Here is a 24,272-nt window from a genome sequence, read left to right on the forward strand (position 1 = left end):
CTGGACATCATCATCCTGGGGGCAGAAATGGATCGTGAAGTCCCCCAGAGGCAGTGACGACTGCCATGAAGACACTGCATGGACGGGAGGGACGATGGGCGACTGCCACCATACTGACTGAAGCCCATAAAGGCAAGTATATATCTATTAACATTAACTATTTCAAACACTAAACTCTTCATTATCTTTACTCTCAGGACCCTGGACATCATCATCCTGGGGGCAGAAATGGATCGTGAAGTCCCCCAGAGGCAGTGACGACTGCCATGAAGACACTGCATGGAGGGGAGGGACGATGGGCGACTGCCACCATACTGACTGAAGCCCATAAAGGCAAGTATATATCTATTAACATTAACTATTTCAAACACTAAACTCTTCATTATTTTTACTCTCAGGACCATGGACATCATCATCCTGGGGGCAGAAATGGATCGTGAAGTCCCCCAGAGGCAGTGACGACTGCCATGAAGACACTGCATGGACGGGAGGGACGATGGGCGACTGCCACCATACCGACAGAGGCCCATAAAGGCAAGTATATATCTGTTAACATCAACTCTTTCAAACACTAACCCCTTCATTATCTATAATCTCAGCGCTCTGGACATCATCATCCTGGGGGCAGAAATGGATCGTGAAGTCCCCCAGAGGCAGTGACGACTGCCATGAAGACACTGCATGGACGGGAGGGACGATGGGCGACTGCCACCATACCGACTGAAGCCCATAAAGGCAAGTATATATGTATTAATATTAGCTTTTTCAAACACTAAACTCTTCATTATCTTTTCTCTCAGGACCCTGGACATCATCATCCTGGGGGCAGAAATGGATCGTGAAGTCCCCCAGAGGCAGTGACGACTGCCATGAAGACACTGCATGGACGGGAGGGACGATGGGTGACTGCCACCATACCGACTGAATCCCATAAAGGCAAGTATATATGTATTAACATTAACTCTTTCAAACACTAACCTCTTCATTATCTATACTCTCAGCGCTCTGGACATCATCATCCTGTGGGCAGAAATGGATCGTGAAGTCCCCCAGAGGCAGTGATGGGCGATGGGCGACTGCCACCATACCGACAGAGGCCCATAAAGGCAAGTATATATCTGTTAATATCAACTCTTTCAAACACTAACCACTTCATTATCTATAATCTCAGCGCTCTGGACATCATCATCCTGGGGGCAGAAATGGATCGTGAAGTCCCCCAGAGGCAGTGACGACTGCCATGAAGACACTGCATGGACGGGAGCGACGATGGGCGACTGCCACCATACCGACTGAAGCCCATAAAGGCAAGTATATATCTGTTAGTATCAACTCTTTCAAACACTAAACTCTTTATTACCTTTTCTCTCAGGACCCTGGACATCATCATCCTGGGGGCAGAAATGGATCGTGAAGTCCCCCAGAGGCAGTGACGACTGCCATGAAGACACTGCATGGACGGGAGGGACGATGGGTGACTGCCACCATACCGACAGAGGCCCATAAAGGCAAGTATATATCTGTTAATATCAACTCTTTCAAACACTAACCTCTTCATTATTTATACTCTCAGCGCCCTGGACATCATCATCCTGGGGGCAGAAATGGATCGTGAAGTCCCCCAGAGGCAGTGACGACTTCCATGAAGACACTGCATGGACGGGAGGGACGATGGGCGACTGCCACCATACTGACTGAAGCCCATAAAGGCAAGTATATATGTATTAACATTAACTATTTCAAACACTAAACTCTTCATTATCTTTACTCTCAGGACCCTGGACATCATCATCCTGGGGGCAGAAATGGATCGTGAAGTCCCCCAGAGGCAGTGACGACTGCCATGAAGACACTGCATGGAGGGGAGGGACGATGGGCGACTGCCACCATACTGACTGAAGCCCATAAAGGCAAGTATATATCTATTAACATTAACTATTTCAAACACTAAACTCTTCATTATTTTTACTCTCAGGACCCTGGACATCATCATCCTGGGGGCAGAAATGGATCGTGAAGTCCCCCAGAGGCAGTGACGACTGCCATGAAGACACTGCATGGACGGGAAGGACGATGGGCGACTGCCACCATACTGACTGAAGCCCATAAAGGCAAGTATATATGTATTAACATTAACTATTTCAAACACTAAACTCTTCATTATCTTTACTCTCAGGACCCTGGACATCATCATCCTGGGGGCAGAAATGGATCGTGAAGTCCCCCAGAGGCAGTGACGACTGCCATGAAGACACTGCATGGAGGGGAGGGACGATGGGCGACTGCCACCATACTGACTGAAGCCCATAAAGGCAAGTATATATCTATTAACATTAACTATTTCAAACACTAAACTCTTCATTATTTTTACTCTCAGGACCATGGACATCATCATCCTGGGGGCAGAAATGGATCGTGAAGTCCCCCAGAGGCAGTGACGACTGCCATGAAGACACTGCATGGACGGGAGGGACGATGGGCGACTGCCACCATACCGACAGAGGCCCATAAAGGCAAGTATATATCTGTTAATATCAACTCTTTCAAACACTAACCTCTTCATTATCTATAATCTCAGCGCTCTGGACATCATCATCCTGGGGGCAGAAATGGATCGTGAAGTCCCCCAGAGGCAGTGACGACTGCCATGAAGACACTGCATGGACGGGAGGGACGATGGGCGACTGCCACCATACCGACTGAAGCCCATAAAGGCAAGTATATATGTATTAATATTAGCTTTTTCAAACACTAAACTCTTCATTATCTTTTCTCTCAGGACCCTGGACATCATCATCCTGGGGGCAGAAATGGATCGTGAAGTCCCCCAGAGGCAGTGACGACTGCCATGAAGACACTGCATGGACGGGAGGGACGATGGGTGACTGCCACCATACCGACTGAATCCCATAAAGGCAAGTATATATGTATTAACATTAACTCTTTCAAACACTAACCTCTTCATTATCTATACTCTCAGCGCTCTGGACATCATCATCCTGTGGGCAGAAATGGATCGTGAAGTCCCCCAGAGGCAGTGATGGGCGATGGGCGACTGCCACCATACCGACAGAGGCCCATAAAGGCAAGTATATATCTGTTAATATCAACTCTTTCAAACACTAACCACTTCATTATCTATAATCTCAGCGCTCTGGACATCATCATCCTGGGGGCAGAAATGGATCGTGAAGTCCCCCAGAGGCAGTGACGACTGCCATGAAGACACTGCATGGACGGGAGCGACGATGGGCGACTGCCACCATACCGACTGAAGCCCATAAAGGCAAGTATATATCTGTTAGTATCAACTCTTTCAAACACTAAACTCTTTATTACCTTTTCTCTCAGGACCCTGGACATCATCATCCTGGGGGCAGAAATGGATCGTGAAGTCCCCCAGAGGCAGTGACGACTGCCATGAAGACACTGCATGGACGGGAGGGACGATGGGTGACTGCCACCATACCGACAGAGGCCCATAAAGGCAAGTATATATCTGTTAATATCAACTCTTTCAAACACTAACCTCTTCATTATTTATACTCTCAGCGCCCTGGACATCATCATCCTGGGGGCAGAAATGGATCGTGAAGTCCCCCAGAGGCAGTGACGACTTCCATGAAGACACTGCATGGACGGGAGGGACGATGGGCGACTGCCACCATACTGACTGAAGCCCATAAAGGCAAGTATATATGTATTAACATTAACTATTTCAAACACTAAACTCTTCATTATCTTTACTCTCAGGACCCTGGACATCATCATCCTGGGGGCAGAAATGGATCGTGAAGTCCCCCAGAGGCAGTGACGACTGCCATGAAGACACTGCATGGAGGGGAGGGACGATGGGCGACTGCCACCATACTGACTGAAGCCCATAAAGGCAAGTATATATCTATTAACATTAACTATTTCAAACACTAAACTCTTCATTATTTTTACTCTCAGGACCCTGGACATCATCATCCTGGGGGCAGAAATGGATCGTGAAGTCCCCCAGAGGCAGTGACGACTGCCATGAAGACACTGCATGGACGGGAAGGACGATGGGCGACTGCCACCATACTGACTGAAGCCCATAAAGGCAAGTATATATGTATTAACATTAACTATTTCAAACACTAAACTCTTCATTATCTTTACTCTCAGGACCCTGGACATCATCATCCTGGGGGCAGAAATGGATCGTGAAGTCCCCCAGAGGCAGTGACGACTGCCATGAAGACACTGCATGGAGGGGAGGGACGATGGGCGACTGCCACCATACTGACTGAAGCCCATAAAGGCAAGTATATATCTATTAACATTAACTATTTCAAACACTAAACTCTTCATTATTTTTACTCTCAGGACCATGGACATCATCATCCTGGGGGCAGAAATGGATCGTGAAGTCCCCCAGAGGCAGTGACGACTGCCATGAAGACACTGCATGGACGGGAGGGACGATGGGCGACTGCCACCATACCGACAGAGGCCCAAAAAGGCAAGTATATATCTGTTAATATCAACTCTTTCAAACACTAAACTCTTCATTATCTTTACTCTCAGGATCCTGGACATCATCATGCTGGGGGAAGAAATGGATCGTGAAGTCCCCCAGAGGCAGTGACGACTGCCACGAAGACACTGCATGGACGGGAGGGACGATGGGCGACTGCCACCATACCGACAGAGGCCCATAAAGGCAAGTATATATCTGTTGATATCAACTCTTTCAAACACTAAACTCTTCATTATCTTTACTCTCAGAACCCTGGACATCATCATGCTGGGGGCAGAAATGGATCGTGAAGTCCCCCAGAGGCAGTGACGACTGCCATGAAGACACTGCATGGACGGGAGGGACGATGGGCGACTGCCACCATTCTGACTGAAGCCCATAAAGGCAAGTATACATCTATTAACATTAACTATTTCAAACACTAAACTCTTCATTATTTTTACTCTCAGAACCCTGGACATCATCATCCTGGGGACAGAAATGGATCGTGAAGTCCCCCAGAGGCAGTGACGACTGCCACGAAGACACTGCATGGACGGGAGGGAGGATGGGCGACTGCCACCATACCGACAGAGGCCCATAAAGGCAAGTATATATCTGTTGATATCAACTCTTTCAAACACTAAACTCTTCATTATCTTTACTCTCAGAACCCTGGACATCATCATCCTGGGGGCACAAATGGATCGTGAAGTCCCCCAGAGGCAGTGACGACTGCCATGAAGACACTGCATGGACGGGAGGGACGATGGGCGACTGCCACCATACTGACTGAAGCCCATAAAGGCAAGTATACATCTATTAACATTAACTATTTCAAACACTAAACTCTTCATTATTTTTACTCTCAGGACCCTGGACATCATCATCCTGGGGGCAGAAATGGATCGTGAAGTCCCCCAGAGGCAGTGACGACTGCCATGAAGACACTGCATGGACGGGAGGGACGATGGGCGACTGCCACCATACCGACTGAATCCCATAAAGGCAAGTATATATGTATTAACATTAACTATTTCAAACACTAAACTCTTCATTATCTTTAATCTCAGCATTCTGGACATCATCATCCTGGGGGCAGAAATGGATCGTGAAGTCCCCCAGAGGCAGTGACGACTGCCACGAAGACACTGCATGGACGGGAGGGAGGATGGGCGACTGCCACCATACCAACAGAGGCCCATAAAGGCAAGTATATATCTGTTAATATCAACTCTTTCAAACACAAAACTCTTCATTAACTATACTCTCAGCGCTCTGGACATCATCATCCTGGGGGCAGAAATGGATCGTGAAGTCCCCCAGAGGCAGTGACGACTGCCATGAAGACACTGCATGGACGGGAGGGACGATGGGCGACTGCCACCATACCGACAGAGGCCCATAAAGGCAAGTATATATCTGTTAATATCAACTCTTTCAAACACTAAACTCTTCATTATCTTTACTCTCAGGATCCTGGACATCATCATGCTGGGGGCAGAAATGGATCGTGAAGTCCCCCAGAGGCAGTGACGACTGCCATGAAGACACTGCATGGACGGGAGGGACGATGGGCGACTGCCACCATACCGACAGAGGCCCATAAAGGCAAGTATATATCTGTAGATATCAACTCTTTCAAACACTAAACTCTTCATTATCTTTACTCTCAGAACCCTGGACATCATCATCCTGGGGGCACAAATGGATCGTGAAGTCCCCCAGAGGCAGTGACGACTGCCATGAAGACACTGCATGGACGGGAGGGACGATGGGCGACTGCCACCATACTGACTGAAGCCCATAAAGGCAAGTATACATCTATTAACATTAACTATTTCAAACACTAAACTCTTCATTATTTTTACTCTCAGGACCCTGGACATCATCATCCTGGGGGCAGAAATGGATCGTGAAGTCCCCCAGAGGCAGTGACGACTGCCATGAAGACACTGCATGGACGGGAGGGACGATGGGCGACTGCCACCATACCGACTGAATCCCATAAAGGCAAGTATATATGTATTAACATTAACTATTTCAAACACTAAACTCTTCATTATCTTTAATCTCAGCATTCTGGACATCATCATCCTGGGGGCAGAAATGGATCGTGAAGTCCCCCAGAGGCAGTGACGACTGCCACGAAGACACTGCATGGACGGGAGGGAGGATGGGCGACTGCCACCATACCAACAGAGGCCCATAAAGGCAAGTATATATCTGTTAATATCAACTCTTTCAAACACAAAACTCTTCATTAACTATACTCTCAGCGCTCTGGACATCATCATCCTGGGGGCAGAAATGGATCGTGAAGTCCCCCAGAGGCAGTGACGACTGCCATGAAGACACTGCATGGACGGGAGGGACGATGGGCGACTGCCACCATACCGACAGAGGCCCATAAAGGCAAGTATATATCTGTTAATATCAACTCTTTCAAACACTAAACTCTTCATTATCTTTACTCTCAGGATCCTGGACATCATCATGCTGGGGGCAGAAATGGATCGTGAAGTCCCCCAGAGGCAGTGACGACTGCCATGAAGACACTGCATGGACGGGAGGGACGATGGGCGACTGCCACCATACCGACAGAGGCCCATAAAGGCAAGTATATATCTGTTAATATCAACTCTTTCAAACACTAACCCCTTCATTATCTATACTCTCAGCGCTCTGGACATCATCATCCTGGGGGCAGAAATCGATCGTGAAGTCCCCCAGAGGCAGTGACGACTGCCACGAAGACACTGCATGGAGGGGAGGGACGATGGGCGACTGCCACCATACCGACAGAGGCCCATAAAGGCAAGTATATATCTGTTAATATCAACTCTTTCAAACACTAAACTCTTCATTATCTATACTCTCAGCGCCCTGGACATCATCATGCTGGGGGCAGAAATGGATCGTGAAGTCCCCCAGAGGCAGTGACGACTGCCATGAAGACACTGCATGGACGGGAGGGACGATGGGCGACTGCCACCATACCGACAGAGGCCCATAAAGGCAAGTATATATCTGTTAATATCAACTCTTTCAAACACTAACCCCTTCATTATCTATACTCTCAGCGCTCTGGACATCATCATCCTGGGGGCAGAAATGGATCGTGAAGTCCCCCAGAGGCAGTGACGACTGCCACGAAGACACTGCATGGAGGGGAGGGACGATGGGCGACTGCCACCATACCGAGAGAGGCCCATAAAGACAACTATATATCTGTTAATATCAACTCTTTCAAACACTAAACTCTTCATTATCTATACTCTCAGCGCTCTGGACATCATCATCCTGGGGGCAGAAATGGATCGTGAAGTCCCCCAGAGGCAGTGACGACTGCCATGAAGACACTGCATGGACGGGAGGGACGATGGGCGACTGCCACCATACCGACTGAATCCCATAAAGGCAAGTATATATGTATTAACATTAACTATTTCAAACACTAAACTCTTCATTATCTTTACTCTCAGGACCCTGGACATCATCATCCTGGGGGCAAAAATGGATCGTGAAGTCCCCCAGAGGCAGTGACGACTGCCATGAAGAACTGCATGGACGGGAGGGACGATGGGCGACTGCCACCATACCGACAGAGGCCCATAAAGGCAAGTATATATCTGTTAATATCAACTCTTTCAAACACTAACCTCTTCATTAACTATACTCTCAGCGGTCTGGACATCATCATCCTGGGGGCAGAAATGGATCGTGAAGTCCCCCAGAGGCAGTGACGACTGCCATGAAGAACTGCATGGACGGGAGGGACGATGGGCGACTGCCACCATACCGACTGAAGCCCATAAAGGCAAGTATATATGTATTAACATTAACTATTTCAAACACTAAACTCTTCATTATCTTTACTCTCAGGACCCTGGACATCATCATCCTGGGGGCAGAAATGGATCGTGAAGTCCCCCAGAGGCAGTGACGACTGCCACGAAGAGACTGCATGGACAGGAGGGACGATGGGCGACTGCCACCATACCGACAGAGGCCCATAAAGGCAAGTATATATCTGTTAATATCAACTCTTTCAAAGACTAACCTCTTCATTATCTTTACTCTCAGGACCCTGGACATCATCATCCTGGGGGCAGAAATGGATCGTGAAGTCCCCCAGAGGCAGTGACGACTGCCATGAAGACACTGCATGGACGGGAGGGACGATGGGTGACTGCCACCATACCGACTGAATCCCATAAAGGCAAGTATATATGTATTAACATTAACTCTTTCAAACACTAACCTCTTCATTATCTATACTCTCAGCGCTCTGGACATCATCATCCTGGGGGCAGAAATGGATCGTGAAGTCCCCCAGAGGCAGTGATGGGCGATGGGCGACTGCCACCATACCGACAGAGGCCCATAAAGGCAAGTATATATCTGTTAATATCAACTCTTTCAAACACTAACCACTTCATTATCTATAATCTCAGCGCTCTGGACATCATCATCCTGGGGGCAGAAATGGATCGTGAAGTCCCCCAGAGGCAGTGACGACTGCCATGAAGACACTGCATGGACGGGAGCGACGATGGGCGACTGCCACCATACCGACTGAAGCCCATAAAGGCAAGTGTATATCTGTTAGTATCAACTCTTTCAAACACTAAACTCTTCATTACCTTTTCTCTCAGGACCCTGGACATCATCATGCTGGGGGCAGAAATGGATCGTGAAGTCCCCCAGAGGCAGTGACGACTGCCATGAAGACACTGCATGGACGGGAGGGACGATGGGTGACTGCCACCATACCGACTGAATCAAATAAAGGCAAGTATATATGTATTAACATTAACTCTTTCAAACACTAACCTCTTCATTATCTATACTCTCAGCGCTCTGGACATCATCATCCTGTGGGCAGAAATGGATCGTGAAGTCCCCCAGAGGCAGTGATGGGCGATGGGCGACTGCCACCATACCGACAGAGGCCCATAAAGGCAAGTATATATCTGTTAATATCAACTCTTTCAAACACTAACCACTTCATTATCTATAATCTCAGCGCTCTGGACATCATCATCCTGGGGGCAGAATTGGATCGTGAAGTCCCCCAGAGGCAGTGACGACTGCCATGAAGACACTGCATGGACGGGAGCGACGATGGGCGACTGCCACCATACCGACTGAAGCCCATAAAGGCAAGTATATATCTGTTAGTATCAACTCTTTCAAACACTAACCTCTTCATTATCTATACTCTCAGCGCTCTGGACATCATCATCCTGTGGGCAGAAATGGATCGTGAAGTCCCCCAGAGGCAGTGATGGGCGATGGGCGACTGCCACCATACCGACAGAGGCCCATAAAGGCAAGTATATATCTGTTAATATCAACTCTTTCAAACACTAACCACTTCATTATCTATAATCTCAGCGCTCTGGACATCATCATCCTGGGGGCAGAATTGGATCGTGAAGTCCCCCAGAGGCAGTGACGACTGCCATGAAGACACTGCATGGACGGGAGCGACGATGGGCGACTGCCACCATACCGACTGAAGCCCATAAAGGCAAGTATATATCTGTTAGTATCAACTCTTTCAAACACTAAACTCTTCATTACCTTTTCTCTCAGGACCCTGGACATCATCATCCTGGGGGCAGAAATGGATCGTGAAGTCCCCCAGAGGCAGTGACGACTGCCATGAAGACACTGCATGGACGGGAGGGACGATGGGCGACTGCCACCATACCGACAGAGGCCCATAAAGGCAAGTATATATCTGTTAATATCAACTCTTTCAAACACTAAACTCTTCATTATCTATACTCTCAGCGCCCTGGACATCATCATGCTGGGGGCAGAAATGGATCGTGAAGTCCCCCAGAGGCAGTGACGACTGCCATGAAGACACTGCATGGACGGGAGGGACGATGGGCGACTGCCACCATACCGACAGAGGCCCATAAAGGCAAGTATATATCTGTTAATATCAACTCTTTCAAACACTAACCCCTTCATTATCTATACTCTCAGCGCTCTGGACATCATCATCCTGGGGGCAGAAATGGATCGTGAAGTCCCCCAGAGGCAGTGACGACTGCCACGAAGACACTGCATGGAGGGGAGGGACGATGGGCGACTGCCACCATACCGAGAGAGGCCCATAAAGACAACTATATATCTGTTAATATCAACTCTTTCAAACACTAAACTCTTCATTATCTATACTCTCAGCGCTCTGGACATCATCATCCTGGGGGCAGAAATGGATCGTGAAGTCCCCCAGAGGCAGTGACGACTGCCATGAAGACACTGCATGGACGGGAGGGACGATGGGCGACTGCCACCATACCGACTGAATCCCATAAAGGCAAGTATATATGTATTAACATTAACTATTTCAAACACTAAACTCTTCATTATCTTTACTCTCAGGACCCTGGACATCATCATCCTGGGGGCAGAAATGGATCGTGAAGTCCCCCAGAGGCAGTGACGACTGCCATGAAGACACTGCATGGACGGGAGGGACGATGGGCGACTGCCACCATACCGACAGAGGCCCATAAAGGCAAGTATATATCTGTTAATATCAACTCTTTCAAACACTAAACTCTTCATTATCTATACTCTCAGCGCCCTGGACATCATCATGCTGGGGGCAGAAATGGATCGTGAAGTCCCCCAGAGGCAGTGACGACTGCCATGAAGACACTGCATGGACGGGAGGGACGATGGGCGACTGCCACCATACCGACAGAGGCCCATAAAGGCAAGTATATATCTGTTAATATCAACTCTTTCAAACACTAAACTCTTCATTATCTATACTCTCAGCGCCCTGGACATCATCATGCTGGGGGCAGAAATGGATCGTGAAGTCCCCCAGAGGCAGTGACGACTGCCATGAAGACACTGCATGGACGGGAGGGACGATGGGCGACTGCCACCATACCGACAGAGGCCCATAAAGGCAAGTATATATCTGTTAATATCAACTCTTTCAAACACTAAACTCTTCATTATCTATACTCTCAGCGCCCTGGACATCATCATCCTGGGGGCAGAAATGGATCGTGAAGTCCCCCAGAGGCAGTGACGACTGCCATGAAGACACTGCATGGACGGGAGGGACGATGGGCGACTGCCACCATACCGACAGAGGCCCATAAAGGCAAGTATATATCTGTTAATATCAACTCTTTCAAACACTAAACTCTTCATTATCTATACTCTCAGCGCCCTGGACATCATCATGCTGGGGGCAGAAATGGATCGTGAAGTCCCCCAGAGGCAGTGACGACTGCCATGAAGACACTGCATGGACGGGAGGGACGATGGGCGACTGCCACCATACCGACAGAGGCCCATAAAGGCAAGTATATATCTGTTAATATCAACTCTTTCAAACACTAACCCCTTCATTATCTATACTCTCAGCGCTCTGGACATCATCATCCTGGGGGCAAAAATGGATCGTGAAGTCCCCCAGAGGCAGTGACGACTGCCATGAAGAACTGCATGGACGGGAGGGACGATGGGCGACTGCCACCATACCGACAGAGGCCCATAAAGGCAAGTATATATCTGTTAATATCAACTCTTTCAAAGACTAACCTCTTCATTATCTTTACTCTCAGGACCCTGGACATCATCATCCTGGGGGCAGAAATGGATCGTGAAGTCCCCCAGAGGCAGTGACGACTGCCATGAAGACACTGCATGGACGGGAGGGACGATGGGTGACTGCCACCATACCGACTGAATCCCATAAAGGCAAGTATATATGTATTAACATTAACTCTTTCAAACACTAACCTCTTCATTATCTATACTCTCAGCGCTCTGGACATCATCATCCTGGGGGCAGAAATGGATCGTGAAGTCCCCCAGAGGCAGTGATGGGCGATGGGCGACTGCCACCATACCGACAGAGGCCCATAAAGGCAAGTATATATCTGTTAATATCAACTCTTTCAAACACTAACCACTTCATTATCTATAATCTCAGCGCTCTGGACATCATCATCCTGGGGGCAGAAATGGATCGTGAAGTCCCCCAGAGGCAGTGACGACTGCCATGAAGACACTGCATGGACGGGAGCGACGATGGGCGACTGCCACCATACCGACAGAGGCCCATAAAGGCAAGTATATATCTGTTAATATCAACTCTTTCAAACACTAAACTCTTCATTATCTATACTCTCAGCGCCCTGGACATCATCATGCTGGGGGCAGAAATGGATCGTGAAGTCCCCCAGAGGCAGTGACGACTGCCATGAAGACACTGCATGGACGGGAGGGACGATGGGCGACTGCCACCATACCGACAGAGGCCCATAAAGGCAAGTATATATCTGTTAATATCAACTCTTTCAAACACTAACCCCTTCATTATCTATACTCTCAGCGCTCTGGACATCATCATCCTGGGGGCAGAAATGGATCGTGAAGTCCCCCAGAGGCAGTGACGACTGCCACGAAGACACTGCATGGAGGGGAGGGACGATGGGCGACTGCCACCATACCGAGAGAGGCCCATAAAGACAACTATATATCTGTTAATATCAACTCTTTCAAACACTAAACTCTTCATTATCTATACTCTCAGCGCTCTGGACATCATCATCCTGGGGGCAGAAATGGATCGTGAAGTCCCCCAGAGGCAGTGACGACTGCCATGAAGACACTGCATGGACGGGAGGGACGATGGGCGACTGCCACCATACCGACTGAATCCCATAAAGGCAAGTATATATGTATTAACATTAACTATTTCAAACACTAAACTCTTCATTATCTTTACTCTCAGGACCCTGGACATCATCATCCTGGGGGCAAAAATGGATCGTGAAGTCCCCCAGAGGCAGTGACGACTGCCATGAAGAACTGCATGGACGGGAGGGACGATGGGCGACTGCCACCATACCGACAGAGGCCCATAAAGGCAAGTATATATCTGTTAATATCAACTCTTTCAAAGACTAACCTCTTCATTATCTTTACTCTCAGGACCCTGGACATCATCATCCTGGGGGCAGAAATGGATCGTGAAGTCCCCCAGAGGCAGTGACGACTGCCATGAAGACACTGCATGGACGGGAGGGACGATGGGTGACTGCCACCATACCGACTGAATCCCATAAAGGCAAGTATATATGTATTAACATTAACTCTTTCAAACACTAACCTCTTCATTATCTATACTCTCAGCGCTCTGGACATCATCATCCTGGGGGCAGAAATGGATCGTGAAGTCCCCCAGAGGCAGTGATGGGCGATGGGCGACTGCCACCATACCGACAGAGGCCCATAAAGGCAAGTATATATCTGTTAATATCAACTCTTTCAAACACTAACCACTTCATTATCTATAATCTCAGCGCTCTGGACATCATCATCCTGGGGGCAGAAATGGATCGTGAAGTCCCCCAGAGGCAGTGACGACTGCCATGAAGACACTGCATGGACGGGAGCGACGATGGGCGACTGCCACCATACCGACTGAAGCCCATAAAGGCAAGTGTATATCTGTTAGTATCAACTCTTTCAAACACTAAACTCTTCATTACCTTTTCTCTCAGGACCCTGGACATCATCATGCTGGGGGCAGAAATGGATCGTGAAGTCCCCCAGAGGCAGTGACGACTGCCATGAAGACACTGCATGGACGGGAGGGACGATGGGTGACTGCCACCATACCGACTGAATCAAATAAAGGCAAGTATATATGTATTAACATTAACTCTTTCAAACACTAACCTCTTCATTATCTATACTCTCAGCGCTCTGGACATCATCATCCTGTGGGCAGAAATGGATCGTGAAGTCCCCCAGAGGCAGTGATGGGCGATGGGCGACTGCCACCATACCGACAGAGGCCCATAAAGGCAAGTATATATCTGTTAATATCAACTCTTTCAAACACTAACCACTTCATTATCTATAATCTCAGCGCTCTGGACATCATCATCCTGGGGGCAGAATTGGATCGTGAAGTCCCCCAGAGGCAGTGACGACTGCCATGAAGACACTGCATGGACGGGAGCGACGATGGGCGACTGCCACCATACCGACTGAAGCCCATAAAGGCAAGTATATATCTGTTAGTATCAACTCTTTCAAACACTAACCTCTTCATTATCTATACTCTCAGCGCTCTGGACATCATCATCCTGTGGGCAGAAATGGATCGTGAAGTCCCCCAGAGGCAGTGATGGGCGATGGGCGACTGCCACCATACCGACAGAGGCCCATAAAGGCAAGTATATATCTGTTAATATCAACTCTTTCAAACACTAACCACTTCATTATCTATAATCTCAGCGCTCTAGACATTATCATCCTGGGGGCAGAATTGGATCGTGAAGTCCCCCAGAGGCAGTGACGACTGCCATGAAGACACTGCATGGACGGGAGCGACGATGGGCGACTGCCACCATACCGACTGAAGCCCATAAAGGCAAGTATATATCTGTTAGTATCAACTCTTTCAAACACTAAACTCTTCATTACCTTTTCTCTCAGGACCCTGGACATCATCATCCTGGGGGCAGAAATGGATCGTGAAGTCCCCCAGAGGCAGTGACGACTGCCATGAAGACACTGCATGGACGGGAGGGACGATGGGCGACTGCCACCATACCGACAGAGGCCCATAAAGGCAAGTATATATCTGTTAATATCAACTCTTTCAAACACTAAACTCTTCATTATCTATACTCTCAGCGCCCTGGACATCATCATGCTGGGGGCAGAAATGGATCGTGAAGTCCCCCAGAGGCAGTGACGACTGCCATGAAGACACTGCATGGACGGGAGGGACGATGGGCGACTGCCACCATACCGACAGAGGCCCATAAAGGCAAGTATATATCTGTTAATATCAACTCTTTCAAACACTAACCCCTTCATTATCTATACTCTCAGCGCTCTGGACATCATCATCCTGGGGGCAGAAATGGATCGTGAAGTCCCCCAGAGGCAGTGACGACTGCCACGAAGACACTGCATGGAGGGGAGGGACGATGGGCGACTGCCACCATACCGAGAGAGGCCCATAAAGACAACTATATATCTGTTAATATCAACTCTTTCAAACACTAAACTCTTCATTATCTATACTCTCAGCGCTCTGGACATCATCATCCTGGGGGCAGAAATGGATCGTGAAGTCCCCCAGAGGCAGTGACGACTGCCATGAAGACACTGCATGGACGGGAGGGACGATGGGCGACTGCCACCATACCGACTGAATCCCATAAAGGCAAGTATATATGTATTAACATTAACTATTTCAAACACTAAACTCTTCATTATCTTTACTCTCAGGACCCTGGACATCATCATCCTGGGGGCAAAAATGGATCGTGAAGTCCCCCAGAGGCAGTGACGACTGCCATGAAGAACTGCATGGACGGGAGGGACGATGGGCGACTGCCACCATACCGACAGAGGCCCATAAAGGCAAGTATATATCTGTTAATATCAACTCTTTCAAACACTAACCTCTTCATTAACTATACTCTCAGCGGTCTGGACATCATCATCCTGGGGGCAGAAATGGATCGTGAAGTCCCCCAGAGGCAGTGACGACTGCCATGAAGAACTGCATGGACGGGAGGGACGATGGGCGACTGCCACCATACCGACTGAAGCCCATAAAGGCAAGTATATATGTATTAACATTAACTATTTCAAACACTAAACTCTTCATTATCTTTACTCTCAGGACCCTGGACATCATCATCCTGGGGGCAGAAATGGATCGTGAAGTCCCCCAGAGGCAGTGACGACTGCCACGAAGAGACTGCATGGACAGGAGGGACGATGGGCGACTGCCACCATACCGACAGAGGCCCATAAAGGCAAGTATATATCTGTTAATATCAACTCTTTCAAAGACTAACCTCTTCATTATCTTTACTCTCAGGACCCTGGACATCATCATCCTGGGGGCAGAAATGGATCGTGAAGTCCCCCAGAGGCAGTGACGACTGCCATGAAGACACTGCATGGACGGGAGGGACGATGGGTGACTGCCACCATACCGACTGAATCCCATAAAGGCAAGTATATATGTATTAACATTAACTCTTTCAAACACTAACCTCTTCATTATCTATACTCTCAGCGCTCTGGACATCATCATCCTGGGGGCAGAAATGGATCGTGAAGTCCCCCAGAGGCAGTGATGGGCGATGGGCGACTGCCACCATACCGACAGAGGCCCATAAAGGCAAGTATATATCTGTTAATATCAACTCTTTCAAACACTAACCACTTCATTATCTATAATCTCAGCGCTCTGGACATCATCATCCTGGGGGCAGAAATGGATCGTGAAGTCCCCCAGAGGCAGTGACGACTGCCATGAAGACACTGCATGGACGGGAGCGACGATGGGCGACTGCCACCATACCGACTGAAGCCCATAAAGGCAAGTGTATATCTGTTAGTATCAACTCTTTCAAACACTAAACTCTTCATTACCTTTTCTCTCAGGACCCTGGACATCATCATGCTGGGGGCAGAAATGGATCGTGAAGTCCCCCAGAGGCAGTGACGACTGCCATGAAGACACTGCATGGACGGGAGGGACGATGGGTGACTGCCACCATACCGACTGAATCAAATAAAGGCAAGTATATATGTATTAACATTAACTCTTTCAAACACTAACCTCTTCATTATCTATACTCTCAGCGCTCTGGACATCATCATCCTGTGGGCAGAAATGGATCGTGAAGTCCCCCAGAGGCAGTGATGGGCGATGGGCGACTGCCACCATACCGACAGAGGCCCATAAAGGCAAGTATATATCTGTTAATATCAACTCTTTCAAACACTAACCACTTCATTATCTATAATCTCAGCGCTCTGGACATCATCATCCTGGGGGCAGAATTGGATCGTGAAGTCCCCCAGAGGCAGTGACGACTGCCATGAAGACACTGCATGGACGGGAGCGACGATGGGCGACTGCCACCATACCGACTGAAGCCCATAAAGGCAAGTATATATCTGTTAGTATCAACTCTTTCAAACACTAAACTCTTCATTACCTTTTCTCTCAGGACCCTGGACATCATCATCCTGGGGGCAGAAATGGATCGTGAAGTCCCCCAGAGGCAGTGACGACTGCCATGAAGACACTGCATGGACGGGAGGGACGATGGGTGACTGCCACCATACCGACAGAGGCCCATAAAGGCAAGTATATATCTGTTAATATCAACTCTTTCAAACACTAACCTCTTCATTATCTATACTCTCAGCGCCCTGGACATCATCATCCTGGGGGCAGAAATGGATCGTGAAGTCGCCCAGAGGCAGTGACGACTTCCATGAAGACACTGCATGGACGGGAGGGACGATGGGCGACTGCCACCATACTGACTGAAGCCCATAAAGGCAAGTATATATGTATTAACATTAACTATTTCAAACACTAAACTCTTCATTATTTTTACTCTCAGGACCCTGGACATCATCATCCTGGGGGCAGAAATCGATCGTGAAGTCCCCCAGAGGCAGTGACGACTGCCATGAAGACACTGCATGGAGGGGAGGGACGATGGGCGACTGCCACCATACTGACTGAAGCCCATAAAGGCAAGTATATATCTATTAACATTAACTATTTCAAACACTAAACTCTTCATTATTTTTACTCCCAGGACCCTGGACATCATCATCCTGGGGGCAGAAATGGATCGTGAAGTCCCCCAGAGGCAGTGACGACTGCCATGAAGACACTGCATGGACGGGAGGGACGATGGGCGACTGCCACCATACCGACAGAGGCCCAAAAAGGCAAGTATATATCTGTTAGTATCAACTCTTTCAAACACTAAACTCTTCATTATCTTTACTCTCAGGATCCTGGACATCATCATGCTGGGGGAAGAAATGGATCGTGAAGTCCCCCAGAGGCAGTGACGACTGCCATGAAGACACTGCATGGACGGGAGGGACGATGGGCGACTGCCACCATACCGACAGAGGCCCATAAAGGCAAGTATATATCTGTTAATATCAACTCTTTCAAACACTAACCCCTTCATTATCTATACTCTCAGCGCTCTGGACATCATCATCCTGGGGGCAGAAATGGATCATGAAGTCCCCCAGAGGCAGTGACGACTGCCACGAAGACACTGCATGGAGGGGAGGGACGATGGGCGACTGCCACCATACCGACAGAGGCCCATAAAGGCAAGTATATATCTGTTAATATCAACTCTTTCAAACACTAAACTCTTCATTATCTATACTCTCAGCGCTCTGGACATCATCATGCTGGGGGCAGAAATGGATCGTGAAGTCCCCCAGAGGCAGTGACGACTGCCATGAAGACACTGCATGGACGGGAGGGAGGATGGGCGACTGCCACCATACCGACAGAGGCCCATAAAGGCAAGTATATATCTGTTAATATCAACTCTTTCAAACACTAACCCCTTCATTATCTATACTCTCAGCGCTCTGGACATCATCATCCTGGGGGCAGAAATGGATCGTGAAGTCCCCCAGAGGCAGTGACGACTGCCACGAAGACACTGCATGGAGGGAAGGGACGATGGGCGACTGCCACCATACCGAGAGAGGCCCATAAAGACAAGTATATATCTGTTAATATCAACTCTTTCAAACACTAAACTCTTCACTATCTATACTCTCAGCGCTCTGGACATCATCATCCTGGGGGCAGAAATGGATCGTGAAGTCCCCCAGAGGCAGTGACGACTGCCATGAAGACACTGCATGTACGGGAGGGACGATGGGCGACTGCCACCATACCGACTGAATCCCATAAAGGCAAGTATATATGTATTAACATTAACTATTTCAAACACTAAACTCTTCATTATCTTTACTCTCAGGACCCTGGACATCATCATCCTGGGGGCAGAAATGGATCGTGAAGTCCCCCAGAGGCAGTGACGACTGCCATGAAGAACTGTATGGACGGGAGGGACGATGGGCGACTGCCACCATACCGACAGAGGCCCATAAAAGCAAGTATATATCTGTTAATATCAACTCTTTCAAACACTAACCTCTTCACTAACTATACTCTCAGCGGTCTGGACATCATCATCCTGGGGGCAGAAATGGATCGTGAAGTCCCCCAGAGGCAGTGACGACTGCCATGAAGAACTGCATGGACGGGAGGGACGATGGGCGACTGCCACCATACCGACTGAAGTCCATAAAGGCAAGTATATATGTATTAACATTAACTATTTCAAACACTAAACTCTTCATTATCTTTACTCTCAGGACCCTGGACATCATCATCCTGGGGGCAGAAATGGATCGTGAAGTCCCCCAGAGGCAGTGACGACTGCCACGAAGAGACTGCATGGACAGGAGGGACGATGGGCGACTGCCACCATACCGACAGAGGCCCATAAAGGCAAGTATATATCTGTTAATATCAACTCTTTCAAAGACTAACCTCTTCATTATCTTTACTCTCAGGACCCTGGACATCATCATCCTGGGGGCAGAAATGGATCGTGAAGTCCCCCAGAGGCAGTGACGACTGCCATGAAGACACTGCATGGACGGGAGGGACGATGGGCGACTGCCACCATACCGACAGAGGCCCATATAGGCAAGTATATATCTGTTAATATCAACTCTTTGAAACACTAAACTCTTCATTATCTTTACTCTCAGGATCCTGGACATCATCATCCTGGGGGCAGAAATGGATCGTGAAGTCCCCCAGAGGCAGTCACGACTGCCACGAAGACACTGCATGGAGGGGAGGGACGATGGGCGACTGCCACCATACCGACTGAAGCCCATAAAGGCAAATATATATGTATTAACATTAAGTATTTCAAACACTAAACTCTTCATTATCTTTACTCTCAGCATTCTGGATATCATCATGCTGGGGATAGAAATGGATCGTGAAGTCCCCCAGAGGCAGTGACGACTACCACGAAGACACTGCATGGAGGGGAGGGACGATGGGCGACTGCCACCATACCGACAGAGGCCCATAAAGGCAAGCATATATCTGCTAGTATCAACTCTTTCAAACACTAAACTCTTCATTATCTATGCTCTCAGCGCTCTGGACATCATCATCCTGGGGGCAGAAATGGATCGTGAAGTCCCCCAGAGGCAGTGACGACTGCCATGAAGAACTGCATGTACGGGAGGGACGATGGGCGACTGCCACCATACCGACTGAAGCCCATAAAGGCAAGTATATATGTATTAACATTAACTCTTTCAAACACTAACCTCTTCATTATCTATACTCTCAGCGCTCTGGACATCATCATCCTGGGGGCAGAAATGGATCGTGAAGTCCCCCAGAGGCAGTGATGGGCGATGGGCGACTGCCACCATACCGACAGAGGCCCATAAAGGCAAGTATATATCTGTTAATATCAACTCTTTCAAACACTAACCACTTCATTATCTATAATCTCAGCGCTCTGGACATCATCATCCTGGGGGCAGAAATGGATCGTGAAGTCCCCCAGAGGCAGTGACGACTGCCATGAAGACACTGCATGGACGGGAGCGACGATGGGCGACTGCCACCATACCGACTGAAGCCCATAAAGGCAAGTGTATATCTGTTAGTATCAACTCTTTCAAACACTAAACTCTTCATTACCTTTTCTCTCAGGACCCTGGACATCATCATGCTGGGGGCAGAAATGGATCGTGAAGTCCCCCAGAGGCAGTGACGACTGCCATGAAGACACTGCATGGACGGGAGGGACGATGGGTGACTGCCACCATACCGACTGAATCAAATAAAGGCAAGTATATATGTATTAACATTAACTCTTTCAAACACTAACCTCTTCATTATCTATACTCTCAGCGCTCTGGACATCATCATCCTGTGGGCAGAAATGGATCGTGAAGTCCCCCAGAGGCAGTGATGGGCGATGGGCGACTGCCACCATACCGACAGAGGCCCATAAAGGCAAGTATATATCTGTTGATATCAACTCTTTCAAACACTAACCACTTCATTATCTATAATCTCAGCGCTCTGGACATCATCATCCTGGGGGCAGAATTGGATCGTGAAGTCCCCCAGAGGCAGTGACGACTGCCATGAAGACACTGCATGGACGGGAGCGACGATGGGCGACTGCCACCATACCGACTGAAGCCCATAAAGGCAAGTATATATCTGTTAGTATCAACTCTTTCAAACACTAAACTCTTCATTACCTTTTCTCTCAGGACCCTGGACATCATCATCCTGGGGGCAGAAATGGATCGTGAAGTCCCCCAGAGGCAGTGACGACTGCCATGAAGACACTGCATGGACGGGAGGGACGATGGGTGACTGCCACCATACCGACAGAGGCCCATAAAGGCAAGTATATATCTGTTAATATCAACTCTTTCAAACACTAACCTCTTCATTATCTATACTCTCAGCGCCCTGGACATCATCATCCTGGGGGCAGAAATGGATCGTGAAGTCGCCCAGAGGCAGTGACGACTTCCATGAAGACACTGCATGGACGGGAGGGACGATGGGCGACTGCCACCATACTGACTGAAGCCCATAAAGGCAAGTATATATGTATTAACATTAACTATTTCAAACACTAAACTCTTCATTATTTTTACTCTCAGGACCCTGGACATCATCATCCTGGGGGCAGAAATCGATCGTGAAGTCCCCCAGAGGCAGTGACGACTGCCATGAAGACACTGCATGGAGGGGAGGGACGATGGGCGACTGCCACCATACTGACTGAAGCCCATAAAGGCAAGTATATATCTATTAACATTAACTATTTCAAACACTAAACTCTTCATTATTTTTACTCCCAGGACCCTGGACATCATCATCCTGGGGGCAGAAATGGATCGTGAAGTCCCCCAGAGGCAGTGACGACTGCCATGAAGACACTGCATGGACGGGAGGGACGATGGGCGACTGCCACCATACCGACAGAGGCCCAAAAAGGCAAGTATATATCTGTTAGTATCAACTCTTTCAAACACTAAACTCTTCATTATCTTTACTCTCAGGATCCTGGACATCATCATGCTGGGGGAAGAAATGGATCGTGAAGTCCCCCAGAGGCAGTGACGACTGCCATGAAGACACTGCATGGACGGAAATTACGATGGGCGACTGCCACCATACCGACAGAGGCCCATAAAGGCAAGTATATATCTGTTAATATCAACTCTTTCAAACACTAACCCCTTCATTATCTATACTCTCAGCGCTCTGGACATCATCATCCTGGGGGCAGAAATGGATCATGAAGTCCCCCAGAGGCAGTGACGACTGCCACGAAGACACTGCATGGAGGGGAGGGACGATGGGCGACTGCCACCATACCGACAGAGGCCCATAAAGGCAAGTATATATCTGTTAATATCAACTCTTTCAAACACTAAACTCTTCATTATCTATACTCTCAGCGCTCTGGACATCATCATGCTGGGGGCAGAAATGGATCGTGAAGTCCCCCAGAGGCAGTGACGACTGCCATGAAGACACTGCATGGACGGGAGGGAGGATGGGCGACTGCCACCATACCGACAGAGGCCCATAAAGGCAAGTATATATCTGTTAATATCAACTCTTTCAAACACTAACCCCTTCATTATCTATACTCTCAGCGCTCTGGACATCATCATCCTGGGGGCAGAAATGGATCGTGAAGTCCCCCAGAGGCAGTGACGACTGCCACGAAGACACTGCATGGAGGGGAGGGACGATGGGCGACTGCCACCATACCGAGAGAGGCCCATAAAGACAAGTATATATCTGTTAATATCAACTCTTTTAAACACTAAACTCTTCACTATCTATACTCTCAGCGCTCTGGACATCATCATCCTGGGGGCAGAAATCGATCGTGAAGTCCCCCAGAGGCAGTGACGACTGCCATGAAGACACTGCATGGACGGGAGGGACGATGGGCGACTGCCACCATACCGACTGAATCCCATAAAGGCAAGTATATATGTATTAACATTAACTATTTCAAACACTAAACTCTTCATTATCTTTACTCTCAGGACCCTGGACATCATCATCCTGGGGGCAGAAATGGATCGTGAAGTCCCCCAGAGGCAGTGACGACTGCCATGAAGAACTGCATGGACGGGAGGGACGATGGGCGACTGCCACCATACCGACAGAGGCCCAAAAAAGCAAGTATATATCTGTTAATATCAACTCTTTCAAACACTAACCTCTTCACTAACTATACTCTCAGCGGTCTGGACATCATCATCCTGGGGGCAGAAATGGATCGTGAAGTCCCCCAGAGGCAGTGACGACTGCCATGAAGAACTGCATGGACGGGAGGGACGATGGGCGACTGCCACCATACCGACTGAAGTCCATAAAGGCAAGTATATATGTATTAACATTAACTATTTCAAACACTAAACTCTTCATTATCTTTACTCTCAGGACCCTGGACATCATCATCCTGGGGGCAGAAATGGATCGTGAAGTCCCCCAGAGGCAGTGACGACTGCCACGAAGAGACTGCATGGACAGGAGGGACGATGGGCGACTGCCACCATACCGACAGAGGCCCATAAAGGCAAGTATATATCTGTTAATATCAACTCTTTCAAAGACTAACCTCTTCATTATCTTTACTCTCAGGACCCTGGACATCATCATCCTGGGGGCAGAAATGGATCGTGAAGTCGCCCAGAGGCAGTGACGACTGCCATGAAGACACTGCATGGACGGGAGGGACGATGGGCGACTGCCACCATACCGACAGAGGCCCATATAGGCAAGTATATATCTGTTAATATCAACTCTTTG

The sequence above is a fragment of the Haliotis asinina genome, unplaced genomic scaffold (assembly GCF_037392515.1).
Source record: "Haliotis asinina isolate JCU_RB_2024 unplaced genomic scaffold, JCU_Hal_asi_v2 scaffold_38, whole genome shotgun sequence".
Lineage (NCBI taxonomy): Eukaryota > Metazoa > Mollusca > Gastropoda > Lepetellida > Haliotidae > Haliotis > Haliotis asinina.